A 17,320-nucleotide genomic window follows, 5' to 3' on the forward strand; every position below is an offset into this window, starting at 1 on the left:
CTGTGCTGGGTCCTAAGGATGGGGTCATAAACTAATTCGTATGTTCTCTGCCTTCATGGAGGGTCTAGAATAAAAGAAGGAGCTCCCTCTTTACTTTGGCTGCAAAAGCTTGAAGTGAGGGAATATATTCAGCACAGGCTGAGAGAGTAGAGGATGGTATGTTTATAGAGCTAAAAGAAAGTAAGTATGGCTAAAACATAAAAGAAAAGAGGGAATATGGAGAGAAATGAGATTGGGAGGGGTAAATCTGGGTCTGACATGCACAGCTTCCAAAACCATGATAAGGATGTGGTAAGGATGTTGGAGACCCACTGAAAGGTTTTAAGCAGGAGGTGACACAATCAGATTTGGGTTTTAGAGAGATTGCTTTGGATTCGCACTAGGGGAAAAAGTGTGTATGTGGAGAGGTGTGGGGGAGGGATACTTAAGTTTTCTTACATCTGATGCCACAATAATTGCTCCATCATCTTGGGGTAAACCAACAGGCAGTGGAAGAGGTAAGAGAGCAGGAGAACATAATGTCAAACATGACCATCATTTACTGGACATTTAGATATATCAGGTATAGAACTAAACAGAAATGTTAAGCATGATTTTTGTGATAGGCAGGTTTCCAAGATGGCCACCAACGATTCTCACTTCCTGTGCAGGTCCCTTCCCTTGAGCAGGGCCTGGGTCTATTGACTTCTTCTAAAACCAGAATGCAAGAGTAATGAGATGGCACTTCCATGATTGGCTTACAAAAGACTGTGATTTCTGTCTTGCTGTTGTTCTCTTGCTTGCTTTGATGAACCTCCTCATGGAGAGACTCATCTAGTGAGGAATTGAAGGCTGCCTCTAGTAATTGGCCAAGGATGACTAAAGTCCTCAATCCAACCACCTACAAGCACTGCTGCCTGCCAGCACCTACTGAGTGAGTTTGGAGGTAGATTGTGCCCTGTTGGGGAGGACATGGTGCTCCATCTGGCACCATGATTGTTCTCTGTGAGAAACCCCAAAAGAGACGACCCTGTTAATCTGTGCCCAGTCTCCTGACCCTCAGAAACTGTGAAATAAGAAATGTGCATTGTTTTAACCCACTCAGTTTTGGGCTCACTTGTTATACAGCAACATAGAACTATGCCACTCTTATATGGTCTCACAGAAGGCAGGAGAGGACACAGTAATGAGAAGAGGGAGTAATAAGAGTGTCAGGGTGTCAGGGAGAACAAAGTAACCAAGGGTGATAAGGAAAAAGAGAGCACTGAACTTGACAGGAAGCAGTGGGAGTCAGTGGGGGTGGCGAAACGTAGAGCAGGTATAAAGCTTCTGTGGGTGTGTGTATAGATCCTATATGATGCAACCAAACTTAAACTCCAGTTACTGCTGCAGGTGGGAAGTATGACATTTTAAGGATGAATAATGCAATCTGTTTTTGCTTTCTATTTCTCATTTGAATTTTGGTCTCAATCTTATGGTCCTGTGCTTCTAAAAACGCTCCTAAACTCGTCTATTAATGAATTCAACATGTGGCTCTGCAGTGCTGATCCAAATTCTTTCTTCCCTTTCTCTGGATTCTGTTCCCTATGATGCACTCCCTATGCCCTTAAAGTGCATCTTTTCGACGCATTATCTGTTGTCTTTGGAGCCGATTTGGGAACAAAATGAGCAATCTACACACGGTGACCTTGGGTGTGTGAAGTCAGAGATGGAGTAGAATCAAGTTCAAGTTCTTCCCTTGCTTGGGTTTCTTCCTTAGGAAAGACCCGAAGATTGCCACATGACATGCCTGGTACTTCCCCTCTCTCCAGCTTAAACTATTCCCCTTTAGCACAGAACAGGGGGAATATCAAAGAGTTTGGAGGCACAATGTAATCACTGTGTGGCTTTGAGGAAATGAAATGACTTAACCTTTATGAGCCTTACTTTTCTCTGCTGCAAAATGTAGGTAGTAAGACCTTGCTCTTGGGGTTGTTTGAGGAGGATGAAAGGAGGTGATGCATATTAGGTGCTGAGCAAGGTCTTGGCACAGCCTTTTTCTGAAGCTCTTGTTGGTGTGAGAAGCAGCTCACCTTCTCCAGCTTTCCTACCTGTACGGCCAACCCCAAACCACTCTAGACAGGCTGCCAGGCCAGCTGCCTCAGACATGTCATAAACAGCCTGAGGAACAATTTGCTTTCAAAGAGAAACAGGCAGAGGGAATAAAAACAAGACAGCCAGCAGCGGGCCCAACCCTAAGCCAGGACCATTTGGCACTTGGCAGCAGCGATGCAAGGGTGCACCGCCCAGAGAGTGTGCCTCTGCAGGACCTCACAAGCTCAGGGCTGTCCTGAAACTCCACACTCAAGGGGAAGCTCTGTTGGGGTTGCCCCATGGCACCTGTACCAGCCTATTCTGGATCCCAGAATTACCTGAAATTACCTTGCTCTGATTTTTTTCATGCCATGGAAGCCTGCACCTCCTTCTGTCAATAGAGTTTGTTTTCTCTCTTTAATTCTCTCTCTAGGGGTGTGGGGGTGGGGGTGGAACAAATATAGGCACTGCCTGAGAAAAGTCAGCAAGTCCCTAAGCAGCTGTGGCTAGCATTGCCTCCCACCAAAACTTAGGAGCCAGCTAGGTGCTTGGGTGCGGACACAGGGGTTAGAGTAGCGGAGTCATCACGATGATACCTGCTTCTGTGTTTTCTTTCTAGAAGACAGTTTTGGGGCTCCTGGAACACAGATCCTGGCCTCCTACCTTGGATAGCTGATGTGGCCAGCTGTGTTTCACTGATGACCTCTCAGGCAACCAATCACCTTCTTGGAAAGGCCCACTCTGGTAACTCCCTCTAAGTAGACCCCATCCCCTGAAGAGTTTCTTTCTTTCTCCATAATCTGTTCATTGTCTTCTAGCACTTTCCGACATTATTCTGTTTACCTATATGTATATCAGCAGGTTGTCCAATGTTCCCCACTAGAACACAGCTCAGTGTGGTAGGAACTTACCCAGCCTACTTACCTCTATATCTCTATATATGATTGAACTATGGCTAGTCCAAACTGAAAGGTACTGTGTTTTGTTTTTTAAAAGATTTATTTTTTTATTCATGAGAGACACAGAGAGAGAGTGAGAGGCAGAGACATAGGCAAGAGAGAAGCAGGCTCTTCGTAGTTGCCAGATGTGGGACTTGATCCCGGATCCCAGGATCACAACCTGAGCCGAAATCAGCTGCCCAACTGCTGAGCCACCCAGGTGTCCCTGAAAGGTACTGTTAAGTGCAAAATACATACTGGATTTTGAAGACTTAGTACAAAAAGAAAATATTAGAATATCACGTTAATAACTTTATATTGATTATATGATGAAATTATAAGTTTTTGACATACTAGGCTAAGTGAAATAGAGTATTACGATTAACTTCACCTGTTTCTTTTTAAAATATGGCTACTAGAAGATTTAAAATTATATACGTGGCTCAAGTTGTATTTCCATTGGACTATACCGGTCTATTTTTTTTAACCACTTCACATAGTAACACCTGAAATGTTAGTAGCCCTGACATAATGTCACTATTCATGCCAATAATAACAATAAAATTCAGGCAGTTTTCCAATTTAGAAATCTCTCTTCTGTTTCCTACAGTTCATGTGTTAAAAAAAAATTGCCCCTTAATTTACCTACATACTATAGGTGCCTATTCTGTACACACCACTGTACAAGGAAGGTGCTTCTTGATGCTTAGAACTATTAGAACCCTGCATTCATCCGGAAGTTGTAGGAACCCAATATGAATTACCAAAGGAGCAAAAGAGGATGATTAGTAGGAAGAAACATGGGTTGCTCACATATCTGAAAGAAGAGCTCCATGAATAATGACAGAGATGGGACTCAAAATCTCCCTCTGTGTGTGTGTGTGTGTGTGTGTGTGTGTGTGTGTGTGTTTTAAGTATTGATTGCCTCCATTTCCTCTATTAGCTTCCTCCTATGGCCAGGGTCAGGTTTGATGGAAGCTTCTAGGTTCACTTCTTCCCAGTTTCATCATCACCAGAGTCAAAAGTGTACCTCCACGTCAATCTCAAGCAGGACTCTAACTGGCTTATATTGATCCTAGGTGGATTTCTCTGGCCAGTCACACAGAGGGGGCATGATGATTGCCCCAGCCTGGTCACATGCTCATCATTTAAGCAGGTGGGTGGGTTAAACTGACTGGCAACCTTTCTTAGAATTGAAAGCTGTGGAAAGAATATTTCCCAAATTAAAGGAGATTCTTTTTTGATGAAGGGAGCTGTGCTTAGCCAACAAAATGATGAGTTCATAGTGTCTTCCTAGATGCCATTGTCTTTACTATGGGAACGAATTTGAGAAATTATGAACTATTCTGTAAAAGTAAAGAGGAAGCTGGCACTGAATATCAAAGGTATTAGAGAAACTTAACAGAAAAGTAAGAAGAGATTAGAAGTCTTTTGTGGGTTGCATAAAGGAAATAAATAAGGAGACTCAAACGTGAATGTCCCTTTAAGAGCGCCTACCTTTGCCCATTATGACTATCTGTGTTCAAGAAAGCAACCCCGAATGCAGAGATATTGGAGCAATGAATGTACTTGACTTATCACTGTTGGGATACAGCTGTTCATTTGTTGAGTACTAACAGTGCAGAAAATAGAATTAAAAACAGTTCTGGTCTGCTAGTCGAACAATCTCATCGAGGTAATATTTTCCTGTTAAACGGTGTGTTCCTGAAAAATCCCTTCAAAGAAATTGAAAACTCTCCCACTTGCAGTCAAAATGTCTCCTTTTTTCTTAAAAAAGAGATTTGGAAAAAAAAAAAAAAAGAGAGAGAGAGAGAGAGAGAGATTTGGTTCCTCTACACACAAAAATATGCTTCTTCTTCATTTGGGGTTCAGAACCCCCCTTTTCTCCTTAAAGTTATAAAGCTGCTAGCTGTCATCTCACCACCACCACCTCCCAATATCCAAGAGCCTTCCTTTGTCACATTTGGACACATTTCATTAAAATTGAGAAAATTGGGCTTCAGGACGTGAAACATAATGAGAGTCAAATATGCAGATACTAAAGAGTTCTTGGTATAAGTTATAGGGCAACCTATCCGTGCTCAGAGAACACACTGGATATCTTGAAATACATATACCTCTGTATCTGTATTAGCTTCATAAGGAGATAGTTTTAAAAGTATGCACTCATATTCTTTGTTCGCTCTTTCCTTTATTTTTGGAAAGCTGTGGTATGCGTTTATTCTTGTTTTTTTTTTTTTTCCCCCCCTGACTACTCAGTTTCCCAAAGACAAAGAAATGAAATTCTAACTTTTCAGCTCAGATGCAGGGGTCTTGTCTAAACTATAGGGGCCGAAAGAGCTGCTCTTTGCTATGCATGCCTGAAGCATTATGAAAATAAGAGTCAGATTTCTTGGCTGGGAAGACCTTGTTTGAGGGAAAAAGAGCTGAGGAGATACGTTGTCTTAGGAGGTAACCCAGGTCTGCTGTACATTGTACATAATCATCATATTCTTAGGAAATGTATGAGCTTATGTTTCCACTACCTCACCTTCATGGTGCTTCATGGAGGCCAAACAAAGATAGGTGGGAAGAAGACACAGCCTTTATATAAATATGTTTAAATAAGTTTCCTTTAGAGGTGTGGTTTTGTCAGATAAAACTTGGGAGTTTTGTCTGTACCAGTCCTCATTACACAGTCTTTCTAATTTGGGGCAAATTGATGCTTTACACAAATCATTAAAAATTAGTTCTCTAATGTATGTAGCCTCTTTGGAATGAAGATCAGTAGAGACATTTTTAAAGGTGGGGAGTGGGGGATAGGGGGCATGTTTTCCTTCCTGGAAGCTTTCATGTTTAATTAAACCTGTAAATTAAACATTTTTACTCTTCTCATTTTAAATCCCAGCCAACTAGTGTCTTGCCTTTCTGGCACAAGAAGCAAATCTACATGTCTAGCTTTGCAGGTAATGGTGACTCATTGTTGTAACCGAATGGGAGGGGAGAAAACACACAAAAAAGCTCTCCTTCTTACTGCAGAACACAGAATGTCATTTCTGGAACAGTCAGTAATTTCTAGTTAAATACTGCCAGTTTTATCTTAAAGGGACCACTACATGGATATACTTTTGTTCATTTATGATTTTTATATCTGAGGTTATTTCGGAGCCCAGAAAAGGAAGGGCACTGGTCATCCATACAAATAGCTGAGTACCCCTTTGGAATGATTTGCCTGTGTAAAATGATGACGATGACATTAGTGGTCATGAGATTTAAATACCCACTTCACAATATTTCTTGACCTGTTCATGTTTAATTTCAGGCATTGGAAACAACCAGAGCTTTTAGCATTTAAATTCCCAGTTATATTTTCTTTTCTAATTCAGGCATTTTTTTTTCTATTCTGTGAGATATAAAGAGAAATTTTCTTTTCCTAAGATGTGCCCCACAACTTTGCTTTAATACTTTGCATATTGGGAAAAGAGCTTGCATGTCTTTATCCAGAACTGAAAGAAGAAATCATTTGATATTAATGAAGAAGACCTTTCTTCCAGTAATCAAGCAGAGTCAAGTGAATCACAGTTATCAGTAACTCCCTGAGTGTAGGCCAGGCAGTTCAGGATTCAAAGACCCCTATCATGTTCCCACCTCATGGATTTGTACATGCTGTTCCCTCTGCTGACAACTCCCTCCTCACTCCCACTTCTTTAGATCTCTCTTACTCATCGTTTCTGAGTTTACTATCACTTTCTTGATACTGCCTGGCTAATTTTGGTTTCCATGGCATCCTATTTTTTCATGTGAAAAATTATAATTCATTATTCATGTATTTTTAGTTGTCCTTGGGACAGGAACTATTAGCTAGGGGGTAGCTACAGGGCCCTAGCACTGCATCAGATACATATTTTGTTGAAGGAACCAGTCATTGACTCATGTCTATTTAATTCTAGGGCAGAGGGTCTTGAGCCCTAGAAATAACTAGAAAATGGGTCCTAACTAGAGCCCAGATACATTTTACAGGTCAAATTGTTCATCCCTTGCCTTACAGTCTGATCTTGTGATTATGCAAAACTTCCAACCCTTAACCTGGCTTTGATAACCTCTGCCAAGAGTATTATCTCTGTTCAATATTGCCTCCAGTGGGTTGTAAAAACTGTCAGTATGTATTGGTGCCAATGGAAGCCATTCTTAAAGATGCCCCCCCTCCCACCAAATCCTCCCCTCCTTTTATTTACTCCCTTTCATATTTGCTCCCATATTGAACCAGGAGTGGTCTAAGCTGATTTCCAAGGCTAGTGGTGTATAACTTTGAGGCTAGGTACTAAACAGCATTGCCACTCATGCTTTAGTCTCTTGGATAACTTGCTTTGGCCAAATCCAGCCACATTGCTAGAGGATACACATGCAGCCCTGTGAAAAGGCATATGTAGATAGGAACTGAGGCCTCTGCCAGCACCATCTTGCAGCTGTCTGGATGAGCCACCTGGGAAGTGGCCCCAGAGCTACTTAAGAACACTATGTTTATGGATTCACTGGTCCAGACAGAAGCTGAAATACAATGGAGGTGTTTTCAGATGGTTCATACCTTGTCAACACCTTCTCCAAAAGATAGGAAGGCAAGAAAGTTATTTTCACTCATAAAATTGGTTGAAAAATCATACTTTGAATGCACTGCAACTAGAGTAATACAATAAAATTTTTTATTCCCTCTCCATCCAATTAAAATCAACCTCTTGATTTCACTGCCAGTTCCAAAGGCCTCAACCCAATCAGCAGGCCTGTCTTTATATTTTCACAATTATTTTCTAATTCAGCGTGCTTCAGTCAAATGTGGCCATACAAATCCTTCTTCACTTGGCATGTAGGCCCTAAAATTTTTCTTCAAGATACATTGTCTTTTTTTAAGACCTCATCCACCTGATGTACAGTCCAGACATGGCCATGGCAGAGGAATAAACTTTATCCTCATGGAAGGTGACACAAAGAAACTTATTTCATTAAGAATGGTGGAAGGTGGGTCATATCTGCTCTCGGCCTGAAAATTACCAGGTGTCCTGTGCTGCAGCCTCAGACTCTACATATTTTATCCCATTTTGCATCACTAAACACCTTCTCCCTTCCATTTCCACTCTTACAAGTGGTTGTTCTTTCTTGTCATTAAAGCTGGACCTTGCAGGGAACCTCTGTGTCTTCATTAAGGATGTTGGGGCTACCCTGGTCTCTTTTAGAACCCACATTAAATTCCAAGCCTCAGTGTCAGAAGTCATTTGACTTGAATTTTTAATAGTGGTATATCTATTTTCTTATAAAAATAATACATGCTTCTAATACAGATAAATGCCAAAAGACACAGAAATATATAAAGCAGAAAAAAAATCATTGTATCTCCAGGGTTAATAGTGGTTATTTCATATCTTTCAAAGCTTTATTTTTTCTCCTTTTGTGAGCAAGTATAGATGTATAAAGAAAATGATTCAGATAAATGGGATAATTTAATAAATAGTATTCTACATAAACTAAATAAACTTCTAAAAATCTTAATAATACATTGTAGACATATTTAGATTTAGGGATTATTATATGTGCTGAGTTCTTTAGGTGCCTAACTCTATGCTAAGCACCTTATATAAATGAACTCACATAATTCTCAGAACAGCACCATGGAACAAGTGCTATTAATGTTCCCATTTCCAAATGGGGAAACTGAGTCTTAGAGATTATAGATGACTTGTCTGAGGCCACACAACTAGCAGGAGGTGAGTCTGGATTCAGTCTTCAGAGCTGGGCTTTAGAGTCCAAGTTTTTAGCTCTTCCCCAAGTCAGGGTTTACAAATCCAGCTTCCACTTTTCCTAATGGTGCATGGTACCAATTCCCTTCAAACTTGTTGCCTCCCTGTGTGGGATGTCTGCTCTAGACCTTCACTTGTTTCCCTTTCACCTCAAGTGTACCCCTTGCAGTTTACCACACCTTTGGATTACCTTTCCTTCCAAACTTGTTACAGCCCTGCTTTATTTGTGGACTTTGAATAGCCTTTCCCTGGTCTCAAGGTATGTTTTGACCTTGATAAACTTGTTCTGTGCTGGTTTTGACAATGATGGATGTGAGGAAGATGGGGCCAAATACATTTGGGCAGGGGTTCCTAAACGTGAGATCCATGAGTTACATTATCTTAGCAATAGGCATATTTAAAGGATTAATGTTTCCTTTTCTCTCCCTCCTACTCTCATTTTGATTCTGCTCATTACTAACTGGGTTCATGGTCTCTTCCTGAACTTTCACTAACAATGCCTTGGGTGTGTCCATGAAGCTCTTAAATCCTTCCCCTAAGAAAGAGAAAGAAGAAAAGCATCATTATATGTGGGCGGGGGGTGAGGGGGGAATTGGGGGCACAAAGGGGTGAACAAACTGGGCTTGGTTTCCAGGCAGGGAAGCCAGAGGAATGGCCTGTTGCTCTCCTAAATCTGTACCATGTCACAATCTGAGTGCCCTCTAAGCTTCAAACCAGTCCTTAGCCCGTGAGAGCATGTTGTCTGAGAGTGAAACCTAACTCCTCAGAGAGGAGGTGGGGGTTTAAGCCTCCTTGTTGGCAGGAGTAGAGTGTAGTTTTCCTCTTGTGGAAAGCAACAGACCATCACAGCAGTATCAAGACTTTGGAAATGGTGGCTTCACAACTGGCTTGGTGGCAGAGAGCCCCAGGCTCTTCACATGGTATCTTCTCTCTCTTTATAAGTAGCAGTTGGACTGCAGCCTCTGAACCATCACATCTCAGATGAATTCCATTTCTGGGACTTACCAAACAGTCTCCTTAAAGTAGCATTCATCACAGAGTACATAGAGTTGACTATTTTTTCACTGAAGCCATTAAGATGGAGGCTCTCATCAGGTGGAGGTGTAGCCAGTAGGTATGACATTGAATGTCTCCTGCTATTGACCAGTGGTAGCTGCCTAGAGTAATGTTTATAGGATTCCTTTCCAAGCTCAAAGGGAAAGAACACCATGATGTCTGCAATGGGCAGACAGACCGTGGTAGCATGTGTGTCATATATCTGTCAGAAGAATGGGTTGTGGAGTAATATGAGACTGGGGCGCAGGCTCAGCTCTGTCACTTTTCAGCCAGAAGCAAAACCTAGTGCAATGGACAATTTTCAGAGCCTTGGTGTTTCCATATATGTAATGAGGATTTTACCGCTTGGTTATTTGAAGGGATAGTAAAGTTTCCAACAAGGTATCTGCAACATTAAAACTTCTCAATAAATGGAAACTATCCAGACGTACCATTGAGGTTTGTGGCACCATGACAATATCACCAGGGCCCAGGAAAAAGTATGTGAGATAATCCTGTTGCACCATTTAATGGTGATTTTGAAGATATTGTTTTTCCTCTGCCATTTCTGTTGCTACTGATTGGTTTTATAGAGGTGACTGGGCCTTGAGTTTTCAGATGTATCCTACCATTAATGGAAATAGGGGCTAGAATTGAGACTCCTTCCAGTTTTCTTCATTATAAAACCTGACACAACATAACAGGGCTCTCATATCCTAGGGACCACAATGTGATGTTCTAATTAGCGTTAAAGAGAGAGAGAGAGAGAGAGAGCAAGCAAGCAATGGGGGGGAAGGGCAGAGGGAGAAAGAGAATCTTAAGCAGGCTCCACACTCAGCACAGAACCCTACGTGGGGCTGGATCTCATGGCGCTGAGATCTTGAGCTGAGCTGAAATCAAGATTTGGACGTTTAACCACCTGAGCCATCAGGTGGCTCAGGCGCCCCTTCTATTTAGCTTTTTTAGTTGCGTACCCTTGAGCAAATTATTTAATGGCTCTAAGGCTCAGTTTTCTTGTTATTAAATAGGCATTATATTTACAGAATTGTCATGAGGCTCCATCTAGACAGTTTTTGTGAGTTACAGAGACACTATTATTTTAAGGTTTTATTAATATATTATTTTCTTTATGTATATAGCTTCTGATTTTAGTTGGCTACAGGAACAACTGAAAACAGATGCCAGAATAAATAACCTGAAAATAATAACAGTAGAAATTACTATTATTGAAGTCCACTCAGTACAAGGAACTAGATTAGTTCCCACCTCCTTTCAGGGTAGGGTTATTAGAAACATATAGAATGTCCAGTTAAATTTTAATCTAAATTTCAGGTAAACAATATTTTCTTAGTAAAGTATATGCCAAATATTGTATGGGACATACTTCTAATAAAAAATGCTTTTTATTTATCTGACAAACTTCACTGGGCATCATTTAAACAATAACTCTAATCAAGGTTTGCTGAGAATATTAAGAGCTTATCATTGTCAACCACTTAGAAGAATAGTACAGCAAAGTTCACATAGTAAGCACTCAGTAAGTGTTAGCAATTAGAGAGACAATTCAGTAGAAAGGTTTCCAGGGCAGGCTCTGGAGCCAGACTTCCTGTGCCATATCCCAGCAGGGTCACTTATTAGCTGGATGGCCTTGGGTAAGATATTTCATCCTCACATGCCTCAGTTTGCTCATCTATAAAGTGAGAATGACAGCCTATTCCTCATAGAGCTACTATGAGCGTCACTTAGTTCATGCATGTGAAGGTTTTAGAATGGTGCCCGGGGCAGAGAAGGTGGTCGAAAAATGACAGCTATTATGATGATCTTTTAACTGCTGTACTTGTCTATCAGCCTATTTGACCCTAACACTTGAGTGTTATTGCTTACTATAAATAAGTATGTGTACCTGCTCTCCAGCAGAAAGGTTTCCGGCAGCTAGGCAGGTGGCAGGTGTTTCTTCATCCCCATTGCCCACAGGATGTATCCAAGACCAAAGAGATCACTAACTTGCCTAAAGTCACACAGCCAGCACTGAGGTTGAAATCCCTGACCTCCTCACTCTAAAACTGAATCCCTTTCTACTCAAGTGGCTGACATCTGTGATTTACAGAGTGGGGAAGATGGCTAGGAATTATAACAGCACATCTGTTAGATGTGTGAGCACTCTGTAAATTCTAGAGAACAATATCTGAATATTATAAGAGTATTATAGTTTAGTATTTATAGAAGAAATCTTAATCATGTAAAGCATGCTATCTCCTGTGTTCTTCACAGCCTCTGCAATGGGCAGAGTAGGTATGATTGCTACCTCCAGGCAGGGGAGGGCAGTCAGAACCTAGGAAGGTGAGATGACCTGCTCAGAACCACCCAGCAGAATAAGAAATAGTGGGTATGACCATGATCCACAGTTTCGAAGCCCATGTTTGTTTTCTGATCTGTGGCACTTCCCTCATTATAAACACATTCCTCCATTAGAGCTTCCAACATGGTCTGCTTTGGTTTTTATTAAATTAAGTGTGGCGTCCACATCCAAAGACAACTCAAGTGTTCTGTCTTATAAAAATTCCCCCTGCGTTGGATTTTTCTTTCCAGTTTATCTTTAAGATAATGAAAACAAATAATTCACAAATCCAGAGGAGAGATTAACAAAACAAACTTTGCTGTTACATTTGAGCTATAAGCAGAGTAAGCAAGCACCGTAATTGCTAGCAAATGTTCTGTAGCCTGCATTATGTGATCATGCTAATTATAAAGCAGGGGCTACTTCACCTCAGGTGAAGGAATCACAGGTATCATTCCTACCATGTCATTACAGCATTTTTGATTTCTGATTATACTCCAAATGATTGTTTGGCAGTCAGATGCATTCTGTTCATCTCTTTTTGGTTTCCTGAAACTCTGGTCCATGTTGCTTGTCTCTAGACCACCATTAATATACTATATGTTCACCCTTGAGTTTCTCTCCACTTACAAAAAAAGGCAGCAAGATGTTTATGGAAAATGTTGGGTTTAGAGACTTTAAAAGGAAAGTGCTTTGAAAGACCAGGCAGGAGTCCAAGCTGACCTAAGGCCAAAGTTTCTATCAGAGCTGATGGTCTCCAGCCCAGAACTATAGAACTGAGTGTGGAAGGAATTGCCAATCCATGGATGTCATGGGATAGCCCCTTGCCCTATGAAATATCTTCCAGGGGGGCAGAAGGGTGACGGTGGAGGGGGTGGGGGCAGCAGAAGTTCTTCTGTCCTCTCTCAAAAAGACTTAGATACTAACCAGAGGCACTAAATTTAACAATGGGATCAGAAAGGAAAAAAAATATTAAAATTTGTAGATGAAGATGCACTCTCATTTTAAAAAAACTATGCAGAGAGCTTGAGAGAGAGAGGAAAAAAAGACTGGAAAGAAGTATACAACAAATGCAAATGGGGTTATTTCTGGAAGGTGGGTCAAAGTTACTTCATTTACAAGTAACAGAATCTCACCTGAAACTAGTTGAAGTGAAAAAATTTATGGAAGAAACATATTGGCTTGTATAATTTTTTGGCCAATAGACATTATAGTTTCAGGCACCATCGGATCCAGGTCCTCACACTGTCATTGGAGAGCTTGCATTTCCCACCCTTCTTTCCATTCCTCCAGAAAGCTAGAATCTGCTTTCTTCTCTATTCTTCACCATCAGAATCTTCAAACATAGGAATCCTATGCCTTATGGGTTCCAGAAGAAAAGAGTGTCTTTCAGTAGCTCGTGCAATAGTCCCAGGAGAGAGTCTGTCCAGTCCACTGGCCCCCGCCTGCAGCAAGGTCAGCTCTGGGCAAACCACATGGATTAAGCAGGATTACTGTATAGTCAGGGGAGTTAATGTCCCCAAATCATATGTCCTCTACTCTGTGATTTTTATCTGCTTTTTATTAGACTATTTTTCAAAATAGCTTTTAATGAATTTGTATTATTTTATGATAGGATTTAAGTTTTAAAATTTGTTTTGAAGCATGCTGTGATATAGAAGGAAGGAAACTATGAGATTCTAAGCACTCAAGAGACCTTGCACATCTAATATCCCCAGCTGCCTGCCAAGTAAATGGAACTGATAAATAGCCATTTTGACCCCAAGAGCCTGCTACCCTGATCACAGTTAGGGAATCCTAACCTAACAACAGCAATAACATCCTTCTGTCTCTGTATATTAACTCATTTAATCTTCACAAAATCAATTTAAAGGAGGTACTATTGCTATCCACCTGTCATGGATGGGGAAATTGAGGCACACAGAGGGGAATCAACCTGCCCAAGGTTAAGTGTAAGTGTGAACTGATATTTTTTTTTAAAGATTTTATTTACTTATTCATAAGAGACACAGAGAGAGAGGCAGAGACATAGACAGAGGGAGAAGGAGGCTTCCCGTGGGGAGCCTGATGCAGGACTCAATCCCAGGACCCTGGGATCACAACCCGAGCCAAAGGCAGACGCTCAACCACTGAGCCACTCAGGTTCCCCAAGAACTGATCTTCACACCCAATAGGGGTGTGTGTAGGAGTCTGCTAAAAACAAAATCTTGAGAGAAGAACCCAGATGTAGAGGGAAGAGCAGATGCATAAGGTGAAAGTTGTGAGGATAGAAGAGAAAACCCTCTTCTGAGAAGGTATCTCAGTACCCAGCCCTCAGAGTTGCTGTCATCTTAAGGAACAGGGATATTATTCCGACTCTTCGTGAGCTGTTTCCTGCCCTTCTCACTTCCCCACATCTCTTGACAATAGTGCTCCACTGCCTGACATAGCGTTGCCTCTTCCTCAGCTAAAAAAGTCTGACTCATGAGAGCAACAAGGGAGCCATAAAGTCCTACACGTCCCCAGCAGCCCAGTTAACTGCCATCAAGCTAAAGAAAGCCAGTGAGCTTCTTAATTTCTCTTGCCCTTCCCCTCCTGAAGTTCTCTGTTTGAATGTCTCCTTTGACCCTGATTTCATTCTGCCCGGCATGATCTGGAGGAGTCGGTGTCGCTTTTTCTTATAAGAGAGCACCTTGAGAGCAGGACCCATGCTTTTCTCACTTCTGGAGGAGGCCTGCTCCATCCACATACATCCAGTGCCCAGTAAACGGCTGTGAAATAAAATTGGGGTTTGTCCAGTCTCCTGCAGGATGCCAGAGCCCTCTGCTGCGATGTCACTGTCCCCAAAGGCCAAGAGCTGGCCTCTTCTTTCTCCTCATCTCCTGACCCTGGCCAGGAGAATGAAGAACCAGCCTTCTCTTGCCTTAAAAGGCCAAGTGCACACCTGAGGCAGACTCTCCAACATCATCCTCAGGGGACAACCTCAGGGAGTTTTGTGGCTGCACCACTGGGGATCCTTCCCGTAGAATCAGCCAATGGCACTCCAGAAAGGGCCTCAAGGGACTGGGTTGAAGCCATTGTTGGGATCAGAATGGTATAGTAGACTCAGTAGACTTCCTTCCAGCAAGAAGTGGGTCATAGCCACGCTGTGTCCTGTTTCTTTACGTTGTTGTTTTCTGGGACCAGAACATAAGACCTTTGAAGAGTAGGTCTGCATTCAGCTTTTAGGGGCTGGTTTTAATCTGTGAGGCCATTTGAGACCTTGGTGGGAGATGCTGAAGAATGAGATGAGACCATTTGGATGGCTGCCTATAGATAGAATCTGATGAATTTCTTTAGGTTTCTCAGAAATCTAGAACATGGGAGCATCATTTGGTACTCAATAATATGTTCTCTGGTGCTTTGGGATTTTTTTCCCCTAAGAACAATGAAATGGATGGAAAAACATGAAATTTCCACCCAGTGCCCTCCAGCTATTGTCTTCCTAGTCAACCTTACTGTTAGCACTCCACCCTTCACTCATGGTACTCCAGACACCTGTCCTTAAACACTCCAATCATATTCCCATCTCAGGGCCTTTGACCTTGCTGCTTTGTCCTCCTGAAGTCCCCTTCTTTCTCTTCCTTTGAAGCCAGGAGGTGTCATGTCATATTTTACCTTCTCAAATATGTCATCCCAGATCACTCAGCCTGAAGTAATTCCACCCTCCCCAGCTACTCTGTCTCCCATTATCCTTTTTAATGACTTCATAATTTTTACTACCATCTATGCATATTTTCTCTATTAGCTTGTTGATCTTGTATTGTCTGACTTTGCTAGACTGTAAGATATCCTGTAGGAGTGGGATCCTCAGAGCTCTATGTCTTTATACCTCTATATGACAACCTCTCGCTTGTTGTGGCCGTAGCCTGCCATCACCATACATAGGACACTGTTAGTATGTTATCCCCTATGCCCTTGGCTGTGGGAAAAAGACCTTTTCTCTTTCACAGACAGCCTGACTTAGAACCTGATTCTAAGTTTGGATTCTTAGAAGGCTTTTTGATGTAGCATCCCATAAGTTATGATTTTCCAAGTCTTTTTCTGCCGAGCCTTGAGATTTATATGTTTGGTATTTGAGGACATTCACAGGAATTCCCTTTGGGGTTTTACAAACTATAGCATAGCATTGGCTCCATGCGTTCCACTAAAGTGTAGCTTCTGGGAACTCATGGAACTGTTTGAATTCTAAATTTTGGAATTTCATTTTCCAAATATTGGACCTCAAGTATTACTATCACCAGATATGAATGGACCCCCTGTGTGAAAAGTAAAAGGTAAAGAGGGACACTGGTGCAGCAGACATTATCCCACCCATCTCCTCTTGGCACTTACAGTTCTGTGCATGACACTCAGTGCTCTATTATGAGCCCCTGCTAGTCTTTGGCTGACATCCTTCTCTAGAGACCATGCAGGGCAGGCTGGAAGTGCAAGGGAGCTAGTAGACCCAAAAGCAGCCCTCAGTGCATGACTGATGAGAGTTGGTGAATAAAATCCAGCTTCCTCACTCCTGAGACAGGTCCCCTCTATGGTGGGCTCCTCCCATGGTCCCAGCAAGGCTGAGTTCCAGTGGCCTACAAAGGTAAATGTGCTCATTAATGCCCCTAGACTTTGCCTTTCCCTTTCCAACCTCACTTCCTGTCCCCCCTTCAGGTGGTTTTTTGTTTTGTTTTGTTTTGTTTTTTAATAAATTCACCTCACAAATAAACTTTATTGCACTTAAATCCCTATCTCAGGGTCCAAGACAGCATTCTATAACTAAACATGGCCAAATAAACTTAGGAACTGAATAAAATTAAATAGATTTTTTTTTTCTTCTGGCAGGACCTTCCAGCCTCACTAATGTGCTAACTTGCATTGTGAATTTTCAAGGCAAGTTTTGATGCAGCATTTCTGTGATTTGGCCATGGAAACTGAGGCAGTGGTGCCCCTTACAGGAGAAACTGAGCCTTAGAACAACATACTCTAGGACCACTTATCCCACTCATCCACCTGACTCACCAGGGTGGGAGAAGGTAGGTGGCCGAGACCAAATTTTTGTTTGGTGACAGTTCCACGTGCTTAAAGTTTCATGTTGCTGGAAAAGCAGTGCAAATGACTCCTTCATAGCCATCCATTTACTCTCTTGGCAAAAATGGTGTGTACAGATTCAAGCTTCTGTTCCAAAAGGA

General features: G+C 41.8%; 1 long non-coding RNA gene across 8 annotated transcripts in view; it reads left to right on the top strand.

The window, feature by feature from the left end:
• The window catches only part of LOC140610040 (uncharacterized), a 235,537-nt gene that overhangs the window by 196,743 nt on the left and 21,474 nt on the right, over positions 1 to 17,320 (top strand). For 4 of the 8 annotated variants that reach the window (XR_012011820.1, XR_012011815.1, XR_012011819.1 and 1 more), the window contains one exon: positions 16,974 to 17,164. The exons of 2 other annotated variants lie outside the window; for them this stretch is intronic. This is a non-coding gene — a long non-coding RNA (uncharacterized lncRNA). Of the gene's footprint in view, positions 1 to 2,671; positions 2,797 to 16,973; positions 17,165 to 17,320 lie in introns of all 8 variants that reach the window. 2 more of the 8 variants (XR_012011816.1, XR_012011818.1) reach the window with 2 other exon arrangements.

Source organism: Canis lupus, chromosome 19 (genome assembly GCF_048164855.1).
Source record: "Canis lupus baileyi chromosome 19, mCanLup2.hap1, whole genome shotgun sequence".
Classification (NCBI taxonomy): domain Eukaryota; kingdom Metazoa; phylum Chordata; class Mammalia; order Carnivora; family Canidae; genus Canis; species Canis lupus.